Source organism: Simochromis diagramma, unplaced genomic scaffold, assembly GCF_900408965.1.
Source record: "Simochromis diagramma unplaced genomic scaffold, fSimDia1.1 OVJJ01000321.1, whole genome shotgun sequence".
NCBI classification, from domain to species: Eukaryota; Metazoa; Chordata; class Actinopteri; order Cichliformes; family Cichlidae; genus Simochromis; species Simochromis diagramma.
In genome coordinates, this window is record NW_024386772.1 from 12,237,317 (window position 1) to 12,259,348 (window position 22,032).

The 22,032-nt window shown below is 41.4% G+C and overlaps 1 long non-coding RNA gene across 4 annotated transcripts in view; it reads right to left on the reverse strand.

Moving 5' to 3' along the window:
• LOC120744966 overlaps positions 1 to 22,032 on the reverse strand; it is a 114,872-nt gene that overhangs the window by 32,086 nt on the left and 60,754 nt on the right. For 2 of the 4 annotated variants that reach the window (XR_005698507.1, XR_005698508.1), the window contains exons 1-2: positions 15,143 to 15,263; positions 14,147 to 14,824 (exon numbers count right to left, since the gene is read on the reverse strand). This is a non-coding gene — a long non-coding RNA (uncharacterized LOC120744966). The other 2 variants (XR_005698510.1, XR_005698509.1) reach the window with 2 other exon arrangements.

Consider the following 22,032-nt stretch of genomic DNA (forward strand, 5'->3'; position numbering starts at 1 on the left):
TTGGTACAGACACGGGAAACTTTACACGCTGTTTATTTGAGCACACTTTCTGTATGCACATATCATATTAAAAACCACAAATGTCAGGAGAAGAGTCAGAAGAACGCGCCTTTCCTCCCCTTAACATTACCCGAGCTGCTCCGGCTGATTTATGCAGCACAAAGGTCACGGCGAAGAGAAAAAAAATACACACTTTCATGTGTCAGTCACCAAGTCCCCCTCTCTCCCTCTACTTCCACTAATGATTGGCAGTGACACATTCAAGCTGTTGTGTACACAAATACACATGAGCGCATGGGCATAGGCGCACATATACGCACACTTTTCTAGAGCATCTGTCGGTTAGTGCAAGAAACTTCAGTGTGACACCTGGCGATCAGCAAACAATTCTAAAGCAATCAAGCATGAAAAGCTGAAACCAGCTAAAGGTAAAAGGTGTTGAGTGTTTTCAAGCACTGTAAACCAAAAAATAAATAAAGCTGTTGAAACAAATGATCAGAATATTACAAAGAAGACAAATGCCGTATGCTACTTTTGAACAAACTGAAAGTAGCAGGCTTTCTAATAAAATTCTAGACTGTAATTCTCAGCACTATTAAACATCATAATACATCAAACTGTGCTTCAGCTAAGCTCTGAAGAACAGGCTCCATGTCCCCCAACATTTGCAAAGCAGATGTCTTGATTAGTGCATACCAAGAAAATCTGTCATTCCCTCCAACAAGACAAGGACCATAAAAAGTTAATAAAACTACGAAATGTTCTGCATTAAACAGTTCTGCTTTTTGACAGAGAAGAAAAAAAGCGATTTTACACGCAGATACCTGAAAACACAGGACACCATAGTGCATGCAGTGCAAGCATTAAAAACACTGGGATTCTTTCCAAGATGATTAGTGAAGAAAAGTGAAGCCCACCCATGTTTACTCAAACAAAAACCCTGGCTATCCAATCACATTTTGTGGATCAGGCTATTTATGAGAGTACCTGTAAAGACCAGAGGCAAAGGCTCGGGCACATGTTTTACTGCTCTGTTTGAATAATCAGGTACAAGTAAAACAAACAGCTACAGAAGGGATGTTTAGCAAGTCGCTCAGGATCCAACTCAGGGCAATAAGTGTTCATTAGTTTTAATAGCCTGGCTCCCAGAGCAAATGAAATGAAGACCGGGAGACCACATCCAGCTAATGTAAATAAACCAAATAAACCAAAAAAAACTCATCAACTGTCTGTTGTGAGAGAAATTTGAAAAAAATATTTAAAAATCATCCTGACTTTTATAAGAAGTTTGCATAAGAGTAGAACAGGAATGGGAGGAAATAGCCTATTTCTGAAATTAAAACTGTGTTCTCATATAATTGATGAAAAAGTATTTAACAGATGAGTTAATTCACTGTAGGATGATGATCGTAAAATACTAAAAGTGGGAGGGAGTACTCGAGGAAAACTCAAAAGCCCAACTATGTCTTTAGCCTGTGTTAGTCTGTTATGCTGGCGGCACATCTTGATTCCACCTGAGCTCAGAGAGAGGTGGTGATACACTCCCAGTGGTCCAGATGGTCCCCCCCAACACTGGCCCGAACATAAACATGGCTTGGGTCTGGTTGAGGAGAGGGAGACCCCGTTTATTTATGGACATGTCTGGGTCTGGGACACAAATATAGAAAGATAGATCGACGAGATGAGGGACAAAGGAAAAGAGCAGGGAAGCGGTGCGCTCAGACTTGTGGACGTCTTCCAGTATGGTCAGATGGTGTGATATGGCCCACCTACACAGGAGCTGAATATTCATGTGTCTATGTGCAAGTGTTTACAAGGTTAAAAGTGCATATTCCCATATGCCGCTTCTCTTATCTACAGATTCAGTCCAATGTACAAACTATAAAGCAAAATATCTTTTTAACCCGAGGAGCTAATTACACCCTCCGTGACGTCAAATGTGGCGCAAACAAGCACATGTAGCCAGCGGTATTGGCTGTCGGGCGGCAAAAGTAGAGCGAGGGTGTGAGGCCGGGGAATTCAAAGAATTTTCCTGTGTGCTTACCGGCACAAACCAAGCCCACTGTACATCTATGAAAGTATGGCTGAGTAAGGCCCTTTTCATCTTTGCAGCGCTCTCCTTAAATAAATCGGTTCAATCTCGATTTTTACAATAGGGTTTTACAGCTTAATAACCTGCCTACAGAAAGCCAGACATCGTAAGGTGTTTTATGGCTCTTGTAGTTCCTTTATGACCCGGCCAAATGTCATTGCTTCACTGTACACCAAAAGGGGCAGATACTTCTCTAGAAAACAAGACAGTTATGATGTTTTGGAACTTTGTTTAGGATAAGGAAGTGTTGATGAGGAGAGGATTGGTCCTCCCACACAGAAAGGTACCATTTGCTCTCACAGACTTCTACTTGAGTTCCACTAGAACACAGTGCTGCACAAAGAAATCTATTTCATGCATTTTTGGTGCTGTTTTGTCACACACACACACACACACACATACACACACACACGACCTATCTATGCTTAAAACCAACTTGCATAATCGCACTGGACCTACCCTTATGGAAGACATTTTGAGATTGCGTAATCATGATTCTGCTACAAAGCAAGATGACGTACATTGATGCTACAACAGCAGCTGTTTTTCGTTGCTATAAGTCATTAAAATCACTATTCGTCCATCGATCTTCTGTCTCCGTGTGAGGGTTCTCCGCTTGTCTCGCTTCGGCATCGTTACAACATCGCACGGGGCAATAAAACTAAGGATAGGTGATTAGCACTGTAGCCTGACACAGCATGCACTCACTGAAATATAAACATTACACAATCACACCAAACATATGAGCAGCTTCAGCTAATTAAGACCACGCTGCTTTTTAATGCCTGTTTATATCTGACTCCTAAATGAATGCTACCCCTGGAGCTCCCTCCAAAACAGGTCAGCCAAAGAGAAGAGGACAGGGGAGGAACGGAGGCAGGTTGGAAATTACAGGCAAACCAATCTGACCTGCGGTGCCCGAAACGAAAAGCTTTACTAAAAGAAATGAAATAAATGCAATGAAAATGAAAAAAGTCCTAGCATGAATCTTGATTATTTTCATAAATCTCTCGGAAATCTGATGATTAAAGAAGTTTACACAAAAGCATTTGAAGTAAGCAACCATTTTCAACTTAAAAATGACCAAATGTGCTGGACATATCTGAATTTCTTTGATCATAAAGATTTAGGAAATGTGAGCTTTAATACTTCTCAATCAGTACCATGTGGAGCTTTATTGGTGTACTGCTGCCATTCTTATTGCCTTGGCAGGCATGAAGGACACAGAAACCCAGGAGACAGGGGGACTGACCATCGCTCTCTAACATCATTAAAAGCGATAAGCTGGCAACTGGCAGAAGCCAAGCTTGCCATTTGTAGCCGCTAGGTCCCTGGCCACCTTACTCAAACTTTCCAAAATGTTTTCACAATCTAAACTCTGCCTCTCCTCCCCGGTTGTACACGACTCAGCCCTCAAGAGCTCAGTGAAGTTGATCTTTTGCATGGCGCCACAGTTCTGGGAGAGGGCCAGCCTCACCTGAATGACCTCTGCCTTGTCTTCAAAGCCATTAAGATTGTCTGCTGTGACCACGATCAATACTTCCACAGACCTCCCCTTGCTTTACGAGACAAAGAAAGCACACTATCTACATACAATAGAGCACAGCATTGTCACATTTGTAATTATATTTGAAGGCGTATTACCTGTTTTTATATGCACACATTGTGGTGCACGGGGGTTGGATTTCAAGTTGCAGCTTGTTGAGACTTGGGGATTTACTGAGAAGGTGGGAAGGCATGTGAATGTGTGTGTGACAGGGAGAGCGAGCGAGAGAGAGAGACAGATGTCTGGAAGAAGCTAGGCTGGCAGAGTTTACAGTGAAGGAGGACTGGCTTTGTAAGCAAATGAAGGAACACACACAAACGTGTGTTAACCTCACACCAACTTTTCTCCTTACACCACACTGAATGCCAAGCTCACAACAGACATGCACCAGTGCTAACCTGGTGTCTGCATGCAGGGGCTGGTGTCTTTGTGTGCATGTACATGTCTGCCTCTAGTTCACCTATGCTACCTGTTGGGCACTAGACTCTCGCTCTGTTAATAGTGTTACGTGCTTTCACAGAAGCCATTAAGAGCATTAGCAGATGGGCAAGATGTAGTACTTTACTGTGGTAGGATTTCCCCTGGTTTTAAACTGAGGTATTGCCAGTGTTATACCAGGGAGGGCTTGTGTGGAGGTGACCTGCTGGAAAGTTTAACAAATAAAAAAAGAAGCTATGTACACCAAAAAAGGCCAGTCAAGGAGCTGCTGCTCTTAACACCCCTTTTAAAATCAACTGTAGGGAGCCACGGCACAGAGCAATAATAAATAGCTACAGAGAAATGTAATTCTTTACTGCCCAGCTGCAAAATGTGGTTAATGCAAAAGCCAACCTTCTGAGGTTTGAAATCTAAAAAATGCAGCTAATGAACAAATGTTTTCCTAAAGTCTTGGCCTCTTACAAAGTAGAGAAAGATGGTGAACTCCGGCATCAATGATTAACTTGAACAGTAGACTGAGGTTTACCTGAGCCATTGACTAGACAGGCACATAAAAATACACTACAGACTTCCTCCTTCATATCGCTACCAAAGCTCCACCCTAACTTGCTCATTCGGCAGCTCTGCCATGCCTCAACAAACTGTCTGCAGTAAACAGCTTGGGGAAAAACACAGATCTTTACCGTAAAGGCAAGTGAGCTCCTAAGATTCCTGCCTGACAGTTTCGAACACGCCGGGTCAGGTTCTGAGCTCTGCTAGCCTGCAGTAGCTGTTATCAAAAGCTGCTGAAGGATTTCAGTGATCGATTATTATGAAGAGATGAGTAATTCTGGAGAGCTTAGAAGAGATGGAAAGATAAGCAGCTGAAAGCAGTGTTGCAATCATTTGCTTATGTTGTATACAGCAACTGTCTGAGAATGAATGAGTTTTAATTCAGGTGCGATTGTCAGCGAGCTTTCCACAAAGACCTGAAAATAAAATATGGGCAGTACAAGTTTGCACTTTCACTGAGAATAAACAGAAAGTATATGGAAAATACAACAAGAACAGATATGAATGGTCAACAGCTTTGATAAGCCCGCAGGTTGGAAATGTATTTAGGCTTTGGTGAGAAAGAAATGAGGCGATAAGAGGGACCTACAGTACATGAAATATGACTAAAGTTAAGAAGGCTTTGCATATCTCAGTGTGTGTGTTCAACTTTTTTTTTTAAAGTGTCAAAGGTCTAAGTTCCATGACTGACATACTCAAAAAGAGAAATCTGATAGGCTGTAGATTATGGATGACTTGATATAGTGCATTTGTGCATGACTTGCAGCTTTGCATTTAAAGTGCACACACTTTACATATACACAAATGCATGCAACAGTAAATGTCTAATTGCACATGTGCACACACTGCATTGAGTATGAATGCACAGACTGTTTGAGAGACATTCTGAGACACTAACGTCAAAGACACTACAGGGCCAAAAGGTCACATAAAAATCCTCCTGTGATTAAAACCTGTTCCCATGACACTCTTTTCCATCTCTAATCTCAAACTTTTTCAGGTTTATCTAACCTGAAAAACTGCATAGTTTCAAACCTGTTTTGTTTAAAGCAAATTGGTCAACGTACAACAATGTGATGTACACAATAAGAGCACATGGAAAACTTCACCTTTACAAATATGCAAAAGCTGCAAGATGTGTAGACCAAAGTATGACTTTGGCCTACACACAATTTGTGCAGACACATGCATATGGGACACCCGTGGGAATGAAAACTCTACTTGCATTGTACTAATGACTGTGCTGTCACTTTGTCATAAGTTGCCCCACCTGTTCCTGAAGTAGGCCAGTTTTATCTCCGCTTCATTCATTCTCTGTTCGTTAATGTCTGAAGTTTATAGCAGAGCTGAAGTACATGAATGAATTGATTGCTCAGTAGTTGTTAAATCTAAAGGACAGAGTGGGCGTTGAAGGCTGTTTTTGTTTTTTTCAGCACTTTATCAAATTATCAGGTATTTAAAACTTTGTTGAAATCGTCCAGATTATCTTGATAGCAGTAATCAAAAATGCTGCATATTTGAGTTTCCTGTAATTTGACAGCAACTTGCAGGGCTGGAAAAGGGTCATGGGAGACAGATGTACAAAGTGAACTTTATTGAACTTCACTCTGATTTTATCGGTGTCGGTACACACAGAGGCACACGGCCACTTTGATCTTCAAAGGGAGATGAGCTAGAATGAGGGGCAATAAGAAGATAATAACGCCAATCTATATCCATTACTCCATAGATCACAGGTTCACTGCAACATGCAAAGTAGCTTTGCTAGCTTTTATTTTCCAGACAGAGAGCCACATTTCATGTTACCACATTGCCACCTAGTGGTCGCATGTACCCGGACCAGCAATGGAAACCTACTGCAAATCTAGCCATGCATTCAGTTTCTTAACAGCAAACCTAAACCTTCTCCATCTTAGGTTAGGTCAGCTGGATGCAGACTCGAGCCCATCTAAGATGTCACAGAGCAAGCTGCAGGTTACACCCTAGAAAAGTTTTCAGTCAATCCCAGGGATAAAACAGAGACATGACCACCATAAACTCTTCCATCTATATATAAAGCCAATGTAAAATCACCAGCAAGTCACTGGACTGTGTGAGGAAACCAGAGCACCAAGAGAAAGCCATACAGCCACAGGGAGAACACGTAAACCCACAATGAAAGGCCCAGCCAACCAGGAGATTCAAGACCAGAAGCTTCCAGCACTGCATTCTACAAATACTGCAACAAATTGAAAAGTGAAGGATGTGAATGAATGCTATTCAAAGCATTTGTAAGTATAAAAGTATAAAAATATTAAAAACACTTTTAGTGATAAAAAAAAAAGTCAACCTCTAGCAGTAGAGGACATATTGTACTAATGACTGTGCTGTAGTAGAGGAAAGAAAGCTCTGCTGTGATTTACAGTTAAACCGAGGGCAGAAGAGTCAGCGAGGTGTAATAACTGTATATGAAACATGTTTATCTACTGTGACAGGTGATATATGTAATCTAATTACACTTAATAATACAATAAAACACAAATAGAAAGTGGGGCCTTGAGAAACCCCACAGAAAAGATCCAATTGTGACCTCTAGTGGTGAAGTCAAGGAAGTGTGTGGGGGACGTCACAAGGCACAGCAAAACAAGAGAGCAAGCGAATGTGTCCCCAAAATGACATTTTTTAATTTTCTTTTAACTATTTTATTATGTTTTATCAATTTTTTAGAATCTATTTACATTTTATTTAGCTTGTGACATAAAATTAAATTTGCAATGCTTAACAAATTTAAGTTTGTCTCATTTGCTTAATAAAAACAATAAAACTTTTAGTTTCAAACAAGATTTTAACAGATTTCCTTTTTTTATGACAGACTGTCATAGAAATTTGTTAAGCACTGTAAATTAGAAGATCAGATTTCAAAGATGGATTTTTACACTACTATGACAGATGAACATTAGATAGATTCAGTGTAGTCAGTGTACATTACAATGGGAGACCATGATAACAGTATGAAAAGTAGAACATGTTATAGATGAACGCACAATCTGTAAATGCCCCCTTTTTTCAGTGCAGCCTGCACATTTAAATATATATGTGGTGGTGGGTGATTAATCACACGCTGTACAAACAGCACAAAGTGCCCGAGTGGGCACCCAAATAATAAGGTCCACAAAGCATGAGTAATACCTGGACCCCAGTGTCATATCTGATGGCAGCAGCTCAACATGTACTCCCCTACTACTCTGGAACCCTCAGCACACAGCGTGATCAAAGAGGGTAGAAGGGTAGGAGGATATCATCAAAGACTTTCAAGTTGTTAGCCACTAGAAAATATTTATCAAGTTTAATTTCTAAGTGTTGTTTGTTAGCATGCTAACTCATAGTAAGCCAAAGTTGTCTGAACAAAAAAGGGTGATCTCTCCAGCTGTAGTTTGGAGAGCCAGAATTACTGGAAGTTTTAATCAGCTAAGGTGACAATGCCATTGTTGAGATTTTCATAACTCCTGAAAGTCATTAAAAAAAATCACAGACATGTGAAATGTTTTGAATTCCTTAAAAAAACATTTAACTAGTAATTATGGTGATTTTGTCATTGATTTTAATCTCTCTTTGATTTCAAACCCCGATCTTCTTTCTTCAAAATAAATGAAGATATTGTGATCATAATTCGTTGGATAAAAGGCACTAAGAAAACCACCACAAAGCTTTAAAAAAACCAAATTCAAATTCAAATTCAAATTTTATTTGTCACGTACACAGTCGTACACAGTCATACACAGTACGATATGCAGTGAAATGCTTGGACAACTGCTCGTGACCTAAAGAAAACAAAAAAGGAAAAGGCTATGAATAAGATAGGAAATAAATATGAAAAATTAAAAAGGGAAATAAATATGAAAAATTAAAAAGGGTAAATTTTACTAGGAAGGAATAAAATATAAATTAAGGTTAAAAAGGAAATAACTGTACAACACAAATTAGAATGAAGGGTAAATTTAACTGAGAAAGAATAAGATAAAAATATAAATTAAAGTTGAAAATAAAATAACTGTACAACAAAATACACAATACACAATATAGAACTATATCAGAATGTATGAAGAAATATAAATAAATATATACACAATAACAGCAGCTGTACAAAACCCTAATGAAAACTAATTTCCCGAGGGATAAACCTTCTTCTTCCACAGGGATGCAAACAGATCTGCATGTTCGTTGTGTCATAGATTTTTCACTGGATGCCATCCCTGATGCAACCCTTCCACTTCTGCTGGCTGCCGGAGGTAGGAGTAAAGTTTCAAATTAGCGCCACACATTTTAAGTGGCCACAGAAAGAAATGCAGGCCAGAAAACCAGGATTATGTTGTTGCACACATTAACCACAAGAGTGCAGCAGAATGTAAGGCATGCATCAAGATAATCCGAAAGCTTGACTACAGATGGCACTACAGCACAGCAATTCTCTCAGTGTTATTTTACACGGACTACTAACATCACACCTATGAAGCCCAGATTTCATTTTAAGCCAATGTAAGATAACAAAATAAACCAGTCCCCTGGGAAACATGAATGGCTCTGCTTATTTGACTGAAGCCTTCTGATGACGGCCCAAGTAGAGGACAGCTTGCAGTCAATTTAACTACTTTGGTGCTGTAAGTCTGTGACTCTGTTCAGTGACACTGGCAAGCAAATTCTTCTCTGTCTGTCAGGGCTCAAAGTAATAGTTTGACAGCACAACACACTGGCCTGCTCAGCATCTGCCCCCCTACTTATCAGGCCTAAAATTTGAATTCAACAATGAGCCTCTATGCGTCAAGAAAACCAAAGGTATCAAACAATCAACCTTAATCAAGCATTTTATGTGGAGACGACTGCGAGTTGACGACATTCAATCTCTTTTAAAGGAACTAAAAGCTTTCACAATTGCACGGATCTCCAACACGAGCACATGACTTAACACACACACATAAACAGCGGTCTGAGGAGCCTGGTGTTCTGCTGTGTCCCAGGGAGGTCACACAGGAAATTTCACGCTCCTCTTCACACTGAAAATGTCTCCTTTATCCTCCCGACTGGAGACAAAAGAAAAGAAAAGAGGAATGAAAGACCGAACTGGAAAAGAAAGGAAACCCACTTTGTCTTACTTATGTAGGTGTGACTCGCTGAAACACAGCCATGGCAACCCACACCCAGCAAAGTAAAGGAGGAACGTGGTCACAGGTTCAGTGGAATGTGACATTTATGAGAGCAAAACACAAAGGGAGGAATTTTCCTTCCAAAACAGGAGCAAGAAAACTGAAGGAGAAATGTCAGGAATTTAAAGTATTTCTAACTCTCGATCAGATTTTTTTTCCATACAAGGACGGTTAAGAATGCACCTGAAAGTTCACTCCAAGTCTGCTTTAAAAGAAATGCATTTTAAACTAGTGTCATCATTGTTACACTGCAAACTATCAGAGCGGGTTGTTTGTATTTGAGTTTTACTATTATGGTACGAGTCTTTATTTAGCATCGTTCCTCTTTGGGACAAGTTTGAGGTACGTAGAGCATCCTGTGAGAATGGAGAGCTGTCTGCCCGTGCTGACAGAGGTGCCCCTGTAATGTGGCCTGCTGAGCATTTTCACTGTTTGCTCTCTGGTCTTAACATTTGGGCTGACACTCTATCTTCTATACTCCTGCAGAGGTCAGTGTAGTTTTTCTTATGCACAAAAGGTAAAAAGCCCATGGGGTAGTAGGATCACAATTACAGTTCCAGGAAACATACCGTTTTTTATCACATAACAGGAAGTGACAGGCTATATGACAGCTATGTAACTTCAAAAGGTGTAAACACAAAGTGCACTGGGAATTTTTAACCAAAGAAGTCAGGTTTCGTGTCATACCTCCCAGGCATCGCTCCAGAAAACCCCTCCACCCAGGTTTGCTACTTCCTCTAAAACAGCCTTCTTCATTCTCACCTAAGCACAGGCTGGATGCCTCTCTCAGCCTCACACTTCCTGGTAACTCCCACACCAGGATAACACCACCCTGAGGCAAATATACACACACGAGCCACCTTCTAAGTTGTGGTTTCCCTTTAGGAAATCAGCAATCTGCTGCCATTACCCACCAGCATTTACACCTCCTCTCTGCACCCTTTAATTTTTCTTTACCCCAATGTTTAAAACAAACAACTTCTCTCCCTTATGAGAGATCATTACAGGAAGAAAGCACCACACAGACTGTTAAAAGACGCCAAAAACAGCTAATAAATCTAAGGCGGTGATCTGGTGTCAGAGCTTCAGGGTGTTATCAGTGTTATTAACAAAAGCTATGTACACATTCTGATGTGACTGCTCTTGAAGGACGTTTCGTGATTTCTAAACTTCAGAATATTCTGCGAATTTGAAACTGTGAGCAAGACGAGAGGACCGTTCAGAAAAACATGACATGATGTTGGACCATTTAGCTGCTGTGTCAGTTCAGTTTGCGCTCTCTTCCTACCTTCAGCTGAACCGTGTGAGAATCACAAAATTTTAAACACGAGACAGCACATATGGAGACACAATTGCCAAAAGCCCTGAGAAGAAAAACACTTTATAAAGCGCTCCAGCTTTTCAAAAGCTCTCTCCTTCTCCCTTTCACACACACACACACATAAACACATAGACACAAACACATACACCTCGAAACAAAGGTGCCATTTTACTCAGGAAGGGTCAGCAGTTCTCTCCATCAGACAGGGGCTTGTTCTTGGTCAGAGGCTGCTGCCCAATCTCAGGCCACCCTCCCCTGGCTCCACTGCCCCCCCCCTCCGGCCCCCACCACCCCGGAGACAAGCTCCCCATTGTTCCCGCACTACTAATAAATGACAGTTCTCCTGTTCAGACAAACTTTAGGGCCCATTCAAACACACACACACACACACACACACACAAAAGTTTAAATGGTGCTCTATATAAAAAGATACCAGGAGCATTTTCTTTTAAGGCTGGTATTTCTCGAGCTCATTAAGTCGTTATCTGACACTAATGATGTAAGGATGTCTTCCTGCGTCTTAAGCTTTGAACCTGAGGACAGGATGAGATAATCCTGAGGGCCGTTTGTGTAATAATGAATAACAAATGTTCCTATTGCCTTCCATTTCTCTTCAGTGGTCAAAAGCAGTCATGACATTGAGTCATAGTTCACCAGGAGGTCATGCTGCTCAGTGCGTGTTGTCACCCTGTGAGCTCAATCGGGGGCCAGGGAGCTGAGGTAGGCCTTGAGTTTAGACATGATAAATCACCACTCAGCTTAAGCTCATAAACACACCATTAACACGCTCGACCACATGAACTCTATCCGTTTACCTTAACCGCATGGTGCTCGGGACTATATGCCTGTGATAGCACTCTCAGGGGTCTGATGCACATGGCTGTCACAGCTACATGAGGATCTGTGAGGAGCATGGGGAGCTACATGAGATCCTTTCCCATCACTAGTAATTAGATATGTAATCTGCTTCAGACCGCAGTGTAGAAACAGTGCACGCGCTCCCTGATTTGCTTAGATGACATTTATATTCAGGGAGTGTAAACTGGTGTTAATCGTCTAATAAACATCAGCTGCATCTTACTAAATAGAAACAACTAGATTAGCGTATTATATTCCCGACAACACAAATCAACTTGAAGCTGAAACTCAATTGCCAGTGATGACAAGGTCCTCCTGAAACGTTGATTGGAGTAAATACAGGGTTGTTAAGTCTTGCCCCGGTGTGTGTATATGGTTCTTTGCTGTGGTTCACCACAAACATATCATATGACAGCACAGAAAACTGAGAGAAAGCAAATTCCTGCTATTTTTAGCTATGACAAACATAAACAAAAGAATCAGAAAAAGAAATACACTTGCTGAAGCGTCATGGCTGCTTTGATGTCTATCCGATCACTCGTGGGCTTCCATTAAAGCATCTTTATTTTTTGATGGGCTTAAACAAGGAAAGGGGTGATGCTGGCCATGCGCAGGACAGATGCTGGACAACCGGGGTCAGATATTGCTCCCGCTTTGCCGTTTAAATTACAAAAGGAGGAGGAGGAAGAAGAGGCAGAAGTTGTGAGAAGAGGAGTAAGGGGGAAAAAAGCCCCAGTGTTTAGTCAAGGCCTGCTCACTGACACAAAGTCTGTCTTTGTCTGCCTCCCAGGGTGCCAGATAAAGGAATTCTTGTGTGTCGGGGGCTCTGACCGAGTTTATTTGACACTTCAGCTCCTTTTGTGAAGCAAGTGTCCCACCGTCAATGCTGGCCATGAGAGTCACTTGGCATTAGACAGAGGGTCGCTCTTCAGTGGAGAAAGGGGGTCTTGTTTGGAGAAGATTTTTAATAGAGGTGGTGTGTGTGTGTGTGTGTGTGTGTGTGTGTGTGTGTGTGTGTGTGTGTGTGTGTGGACAGAGGGGTGCTCAGTCGGTGCTCTAAGCTGTATACGGACATATAGTGGAGCTCTGTGCCCTCCCACAACCACAACAGAAGAAATTCTTCATTGCTACAGAAGTGCGTGGGATTGAGAGGACTGGGTACTGAAAGATAAAGACAGGTGAAAGTGGAGGCTTCAGCAAATGAAGGAAGACACAGACACACGCGCACACACACACACACACACACACACACACACAGCACCCATTATGAATGCAATGCCGTTAAGTCACACAAGGCTTGTAAAAGATGGACATGCCAACTTGCAAAGCAGGTTATCTCACGCTATTTTGAGCATGTTTATCAGTTGGGTGATCACATGGAACTGTAGGTTCAACAATCCAATTACATTCCATATATATATATATACATATACATAGATACATAGATAGATAGATAGATAGATAGATATGATTGACAGGTGTTCCACTACCACTGAGGTCAACGTTATAGTGCTCAAAGCACTTTCCTCTCACCTTGAATGGAGTTACTGTATGAGCGGTGGGAGGGCCTGCTCCTTTTTATGAACACTGTATCCACACTGTGGATTTATTTCAGCTGCACCTGGTCTTTAACAACTTACAACAGGTCATTGCTCTCTAGGCTGTGAACACCCGGCAGTGCAGGTGCATAGCCAATGGCTGTGCTCAACACATGCATGTGAAATATTAAATTGAGCCATTTCCCCTCTTCTTTAACATTTACAGATGCATATGTAATGATGTTAGAGAATAATAAAGAAGAGTTCTCACCTACTGAACAGGTGAACTTAATGAGAGTTTGACGAGGCTTCCATTGTCAAAATACACAGCTCCCAACTGACAATGAGCAGAAACACACCTTCTGTGTTTGTATGTATAAGTATGTTCCTAATGAGTCCACTTCCAAAAGAATTTCAGTATAAATTATAATTTGGTAGAGAAGATATGGGCACCCATGTGGGTGTGTTGAGAAGATAAGAACAGAACCTTTGGCCAAAGCAGACAGTGCTGAATGCATTGTCACGTCGCGAATGTATAACATAAATACAAACCTCCATAGGTCAAGCATACTTATATTTTTTGCTGACAAAGGGGTTTTTATATTGACGTTGTCCACATACCTGCGGAATCAGGAGATGCGCACATATTATCCAAATCACTGGACATCAACTGGAGCACAGCTTCCAAAACATAATCCAAGATATCCAACTGTGCAAAAAAAAAAAAAAAAATCCACCAAATACAGATTTCATTTCCGAAATCAGCATATAACATTAACCATCTATGAAAATGTCAGCACTTGACCACGCGTGTATCCCAAATATCCCAAGAGACTTGTCCAGCAGCTGAATCTGTGGCAGGAGTAGAAACTCATCCCAGACTGAAGTCAGCATTTCCTTATAACACGCGAAAAGATCCATAGCTGGAGTTTTCAATCCATCAGCTGCTATCATCGTGATCACGTTTAAACAAAAACACAAAACAATAATAACTTCTCCACGTTTGTCAATGTCGCGATTAATCCCGTTAATGCGTCCAAAGAGCCCCAGCATTAAACGATTTACGCCCAGGCAAATCCAGCAAAGCAATCAGAACGATTATTTTCGAAGATGCTGATTCCTCCTTAGGGTCCAGCGCAATGATGGTCTCTGCGGCAGCTGCAGCCAGAGTCTCTGCTGACACGACGCGCTCTCGTCAAGAGCCGCAGCTTCACTGAGCCATAGTTTGTGCGGAGCGCCTCAGCACATGCTGCTTTCACCAAACGTAGTTGCGCAATGCATGACGGTAAGTGGAGTTAACTGGAATAGGAAAACAGCAGCAGGTTTAAACCTTAAAAGCAGTTTTTAAAGACAAAAAAGAAAGAAAGAAAACACGGAACGCAATGAAACGATTTCACAGGTTAACCTTAAAATAATGAAAGTAAAGTAAAGGTGAAATAACTTTTAAACTTTTAAAAGTTTTAAAATAACTTTTAAAACAGTTACAGGCATTAGAAATTAGATCATATTATCATTATTATTATTAGCAGTAGTAGTATTAGTATTATTATTCTATAAATATCAGTAAAGCTGTCATGGATATCAGCTGTTACAATCTCTGTTGCAATCGTTCATCACCTGTCAGTTTCATTCCAGGTTGCGTGTGAGCAGTGTGTGTGAGTAATAATGATCATCTGTAGCTGTGCAGAGATACAGAGATGTCGGTGCCTTGAATCACCTTCCCATGAATGAATCTCTTGTCTTTCTTACCTCACTTTCATGTCCTAACCACCTCCAGGCTTGCTTGTATTGCCGGGATCACGCTCTCAAACTTCAAAACAAGGCCTGGATTCACGGGAATGGAGCACAGATCAAAATCAGAACAGAACCCACTTAGTTAAAATAAGCTGAAGCTAAGTAAAGCTGGACATTTCTTCTCTGTTCTACTGTGGACTGTGGAGTCAAAGCCTGCATGCATGTTTGCTGTTATTTGTGATTTTGTTGTGTTTTTTACTTCATCATATTTAAGAAGTACTCGGATGAAGCGTTTATGACTAAAACACAGCAGAGAGGATATAAGTGACAACAAAGCTGGGATTAAGGGAGTAAAGCTGATAAACTCTGACCTAAACCAAAGGGGAAAAAAACATGAATAAATAAAAAAGTATATTCACGTTGAAGTTATATCAGTCTTTATTATACTTTCGTTCCTCATACATTACTCCTATTCACACAGGGCCTGGCACGGTTCCATTCCACTTTTTACTTTGTTCTTTTGGCTGCGATCCAGTCCAGTCCAGGAGTACCTGAATTGCACGCGATTCTGTCAATTGCAGGTACTTGATGGCTTTCTTGTGTGCAGGGGTTGAAAAGTTGCTGGAGGTTTGCGCATACAGCATTGCGTGACTAGCGCTGGGGACGAAAACACAAAGACATTGTTTTCAGTGATCAAACCCCCTTTATAGTAACTCAACAGCATTCCTGTCTCACATTCCTAAGCCACCGCTGCAGTGTGAAGGGGTTTTTTTTTCTTTCCTTTAAAAAAAGGGAAGAAAGGAAAAAAGAAAGAAAAGGAGGGTTGCACTTTTTTAATCTGGTTCACTGTGTCGACCTCGCTTCTTCCACAATTTTTCTCGTAGCTCATTAATCATTAATCAAGACTGAATTAAAGTATTAGTTGAGGCAATTATCTGCCATGGGGTAATTAAGAGGTGTTTATCCCTTATCCAAAACAATGTGATGAATGTAAACACAGTGTGCCAGCTTTCATGTTAAGCCAGCAGCCAGCTGAACAGCAGTATTAAATCAAATGAAAATGCATTGCTTCTCAGTGTATCCCCTTAAAGCATGCGCGGGTGGGATTTCCAGGTTGTTTGTGCAACAGCCTGCAAATGTGTTTATGCTCACTTGTGTGCATCCTCCTACACCGTGTCTCCACTCACGCCAGCATGCGTCTGTAGGTATGTGCTAATGTGCACACAAATGTTTTCCAGATTGGTGTGACAAGGATAATCATATCCAGGGAGCACAAACCCATGCTGAATGCTTCTCACACAGATGGGAGGAAAAAGGAGGAATGCATTAAAAAAAAAAAATCCAGAGGAAACGAGACTGAGTGTACACCCACAGACAGTCGTGCAAGTGTAAAACTTATGATATGTGGAAATCTACTGGCAAAGGAGCCAAGCGAGGCCGCCATCACCTGGAGTGGGTGAAACAAATCTAATATTTACTGAAAGCGATGACCCTCATGACCTTCTGCTTTCAACGTAGAAAACATAGAGACGAGGACAATTGAGTCAGTCATATCTCCAGTGTGTGCTCTGAGAGTGATTAAGACTAGAGCACATTCATTACTGGCCCAGCTCAGACAGAGAGGGGCTTCAGAGCAGAGCCCTTGTGTTGGACTGTTTGGATGTCCTATCCCCTTGTATCTCTTTGACTACTTCCAACACAAGGCTCTATTCAACCAGACTGGGAACAAATGTTTCCTTATGTGACCCTGAGTACCTAAGCTTCAGCAGGATATAGAGAAGAGCCTATGAGACTGAAAGAGAGACATTACTGAAGGCCATACCTCTGCTCTTATAGAGGGATATAAGCTGGATCACAGGTGGGGACAGGGGGAAGGATGGTAATGACCTTACAGAAATAACAGGGTGGATGACACAATGACACATATTTCCCAATAACTTTATGCTGTTTCTCTGGTATGGCCCCAACCACAAAATTGCTAGTCTGCTTAGGTTTCCATTCTTTATTTTCTCACTTTCCCACTTCTCATGAGTGTTATTGCTTCTACATCCGCCTGGGAATTAATTGGGTAAATATCAGCCAGGAAACATGAGGTTAGATTCCATGTTGGCAGCTCATGTAATTTCACATACAGCCAACATGCAGATTTCCGTCTGTTTTTTTTGGCACGCCTGTGGGAATGGGCAAAGTGTAGCAAAACAGAGGTCAAGGCAAGGTTTCTCACTGAAGTGGGTGAAAATTTCTCATGTGAAACTAAAAATGGCTTTCACCAGTTTTACATAATGAGACATAATGTGGCGTGTACCTCTTTTCTATAGAATCACCCAGGATAAAGAGCTAATCCTCTTGTGCTATGAGACTGATAGAGCTGGATTCCTTCCAGCACCTTAGGGAGTCAGATCTATGGAAGAGAGAGCCTTTCAAAGAAAACCATGTAATCAATGGCACAATCCCCCTCAAACCCCCTCATTTGATTGATGCTAACCGTAAAGATTTTGGTAAATCAGTTCGCTCAAGCCTTTCCCATCTCATCCTGCATTAAGATGTCAAACTGTAACTGGAGTTCCAGTGTTTACCCAACCAAGTTTTCTCACTTGAGGAGAAATTAAATGAACTTTTGGCCTGGACTAGGCTTACAGAACCACTGACATGTAGCCTGTATGACTCATTCACTCTTTCACTGGGCACAGGCGGAATTTATTCGGAGAAACACACCCTTGCTGGCGTGTAGCGTAGTTTGACCATTGCAGGTGTCTTGGTTTATTGGGTTTCTATGTCAAAGAGCAAACCTTAGTCTATAAAAACCTAAATTTAGAGCTCTAATTATGAACACACTAAGCACCAAGGAGCATGCAGCTGCATACCTGTGCATGCATTTCAAGGAGCATGAGTTCTGGCTTGGTGACTCTACAAAGAGCCCTCATGAAGTTTAAAATTTTAAACAGGAAAAAATGAAGGTGAGGCTAAAATTGTTCAAATAGGGGAAATACTATGAGTAAGTTAACACCTCTAGTTGGAGAATAAGCATATGAAGCCTTTTTTTAAATTTTTCCTCTGGATGCTTTTCTAAATGTCTGTGTTTGTGGGGAGGGGTCAGGGGGGTAGATTTTGGTGGAAAGCAGTGTGTAGGCAGCTGGGAGTGTGGCAGGGCTATGCGTGACTAGGAGAAATACACCTGTCTCTGTGCTCAGGTATGGAGGGGGAGTCGGCAAGCAGGGGCCTGCCAGGTGAACAATGCTCCCTATTGTACCTTGCGCTCTGACTGCTGATACTCGCAGGAGAGGAAGCCCTGATCCCAGTGTGTGCGTAGCTCGCTTGCCCGTCTCTCCCTCCCTGCTCACACAATCACACGAGATACACAGCCAAATTATTTACAGTACACATATTGCGCTGACCGCAGGCGCCCTGAGCTAAATCCCAACAACTCTGCCTTTTACACGCAAGTTGCCAATCAGAGCAGTGACTGACAGATTTTTTTATATTCAAAAAGTTGAAATGTTGGATTTTGTAAAAGTTCTAATTGTGCTGAGGATATTTTGTATGTGCAGTATTATGAAGGGGAATATACAACACACTATCATAATAATATAAATGGTAAAAAAAAGAAAGAAAAAAAAACACGTCTTAATAGGTGTGAATGTTATTCGTAGAGAGATTATTCAGAGGTGTCACTTTAAGGGTCTACAATTGAGAGCACACAATGTAAATACATGACGTGACTGTTGATAGTAATCTATTATCAGTTCTACGCCAACCCATGTTTTTCCAGCCTTTTTATTCTCGTTGCAGATAAGGCAATTTTGACACGGAGAGTCATGCAGATACTGTAGATTGCAGATTGAGAGAGACCCCCAAAGAAAGTAAAAGGGGGGTCGCCTATTGGTGAATTACTGACACTCTCTGTACTTTCAGCAACAAAAGCTGTCTCTCATTTTGTTGTGATTTGTTGGGCAATTATAGAGGGGAAAAAATGAACAGGGTAACTATGGGGAGGGTCTGGAATGTGTGAGAATGCTAAACATCTGCTTTGAGAAGTTCTGGGTTGAGCTTGGACAGTCGCAAGTAAATATCTCTGCCAAACAGAAACTCCAGCTGTTCCACAGATGGCATCAGTTATTTTGTCCCATTTGTTGTTAAAAAAAAAAACCATGTTTGCCTTAAAATAATCTAAGTGCCTTTGATCTTCCTTAACTTTTTCCATTGTGTGACAAGGAGAGCTGCAGTGTGAATGCCACCACTTATCTATTCCTGTTAAATTCCTTGACTTGTGTCGGTGTGTGCTTGTGGGCATGTATAACACCAACGCTATCTCATGTGAGTGTGTGTGTGCTCACTGACTAATGAAATACAGTCTTCATAAAGGTAGTATTGTTAAGTTGCGTGCGAAGCTCATGCTTTAGGCTTTGGGTCCCCGCCCACCCCTGTAAACCACGGCCTTTTTTTCCTCTCCTTTTTTGCCTTCTACACCTTCCCCTTTCTCTTTGTTACAGGTAAACATTTGATGTCCGCACGCAATCCCCGGAGAGTCTCCTCCCCTTGTTCTTTCCTCAGCTCCAAGGCTTACTCACACTCTCTTTTACACACACTTACCACACACCTCTCATTCTCAGTCTCTCGCTCATGCACCCTCTGACACGCTACCTTTCCCTCCCCATTCTTCTGAAATTCCTCTCCTCACTGACTCAGCACCTGTTTCCTATAGAGGACATGAAGTTTCCTTCTGTTGCTCGAGAAACTGGTTGAATATCTGATTGACTCTAAACATTCAGTTTCACAAACACTTTACACACACGTTTTCTGTTACTGAACGTTCGTCTCCTTTGTCTGTGTTGTTCCTTCCTGTTTGTTGTATTCGTTTTTTAACCAGTTTGTCCTGCAATATTGTGTTACATTACATGAAGTTTGTCTCTTTTTTATTTCTATGTGCTTGTATTTTTTTTAACATGTTCAAAATAAAGATTCAATTCAAAGTTATGGACAAAACCAACATGACGTATTTCAGTAAATTTGCTTTTTTAATTCAAGTTAATGTTGCCAGAATCAAAACTAGAATTCCTCCTGGAATCACACTGGCCACAACAAAGTCTCAGATACCGGAGACCGATAAACACGGGGTTGGTGTGTTGAAGTTTCCTTGGGCAAGACACAAAACCCCAAGATCCTCCTGAGAGTAGTCTAGGCTCTTAGATGGTTCTGCCTGCAGCTTTCAAGAATTTATCTAAGGTTAGATAGTAATATACAAGCACTTAATATTTAATATTTCATTGCCAACTACATGCATGTCACATCCCACGACTGCATCCCTTAGAGTTGGCACCATATGCTAAAGCTTGCCAGCCAGGTTACGCAAAACTGCCTTTCTGCTAGTTTCCACAATAGTCTGTGCTCCAAGAACTGCATTTTGTCACAGACTCATAAGATGAAAACATGCCAGCTCTGCTGTCACTTCTGGTAATATCGATACCAACAAAATTACCTTTGGCACACTAGAAAATAATCTGCATTGGTGGGGGTACACCCTGGATACGTTTCCAGCCCATCATAGGGATAAAAGAGAGACAGAAAACCACATCTACTGACAGTTTAGATTAACTTAAAAAGTGTGTACGGTCAGTGAGGGGAAAATGAAAACACAGCCCAGAGCCTGCTTTCTGTGAGGTGGCAATGCTACTGAGCACCACCATCGTGATATGATCTGACAATCCAAAATATGAGAAAAGGGGAAAAAAAAGGATTTCTCACTGATTTAAATCAGAAAGAAATTATACTGTTTTAACCGCTTTCAACTTGTGTAACCTTCAATTTTCTGTTTCAGGTGTTGTACATAGTTTTGGTACAGCTTTTACTGACATACAAAAATATGTGTGAATAACTTCCAAAATATTTATTGGTGTGTGCGTGAATGATTATGATCCAACACTTAAACTCCTGGGGAAGGTAATAAAACAAGTCGAAATCTGGTCTGCAGACTCAAGCTCTAGTACTACTGCCAACCTCAGTCACGCACTTCCTTAGAGCTGCACTTCACCACAAACTGTGAAGCTATGAAAAGTCCTGTCAGGTTCCGATACACGAAGATCCATGATTAATGACCGTCATGGCTAAGCAGGGGAAAACCAAAACCTCTGTGCCAATGTTAGCAGCATCAAATAGAGCTGAAATCACTGAAAATGAATGCAAGAGAAAAGGAGAATCGTTTTATCATGTCAAGGACACACACACACACACACAATGCGAAACCCACACAAACGTGCATGTCTGTACACATACTCACATGCTGCGTAGTAACAAACCCAAAAGTGCTTGCAAAGTTCACACATGAGAGACAACTGCATATACACATCGCTGTTCTCCAGTATGCTTAGATCATATATGAACAAAGATTCAGGATTCTCTCAGATTAATTGATAAATAAATGTAATACATGAGTCCTGCCTCCATCTATCAGTTTTTTTTCTCCTGATCCAATTCAGCATCGCAGCATTTTACTGCTGTCATAGCAGTAGAAGGTGGGGTGCATCCTGGACCATACAACCAATCACACTGACACCTACACTCAATTTAGAATGACCAGTTAAACAACCCCATGCATGGCTACGGCTTTGGGAGGAAGCAAACATATCCAGAAAGAACCCACAAGCTTCACACAGAACAGCCGCAGCCAACAGGTAAATTTGATCCCGGGACCTTCATGCTGTGAGGGAACAGCGCTAACCACTGCACCACCTTAGTGCCCTGTGAACCCCTGTCTGCTCTTTTTTGTATTTGGGAAA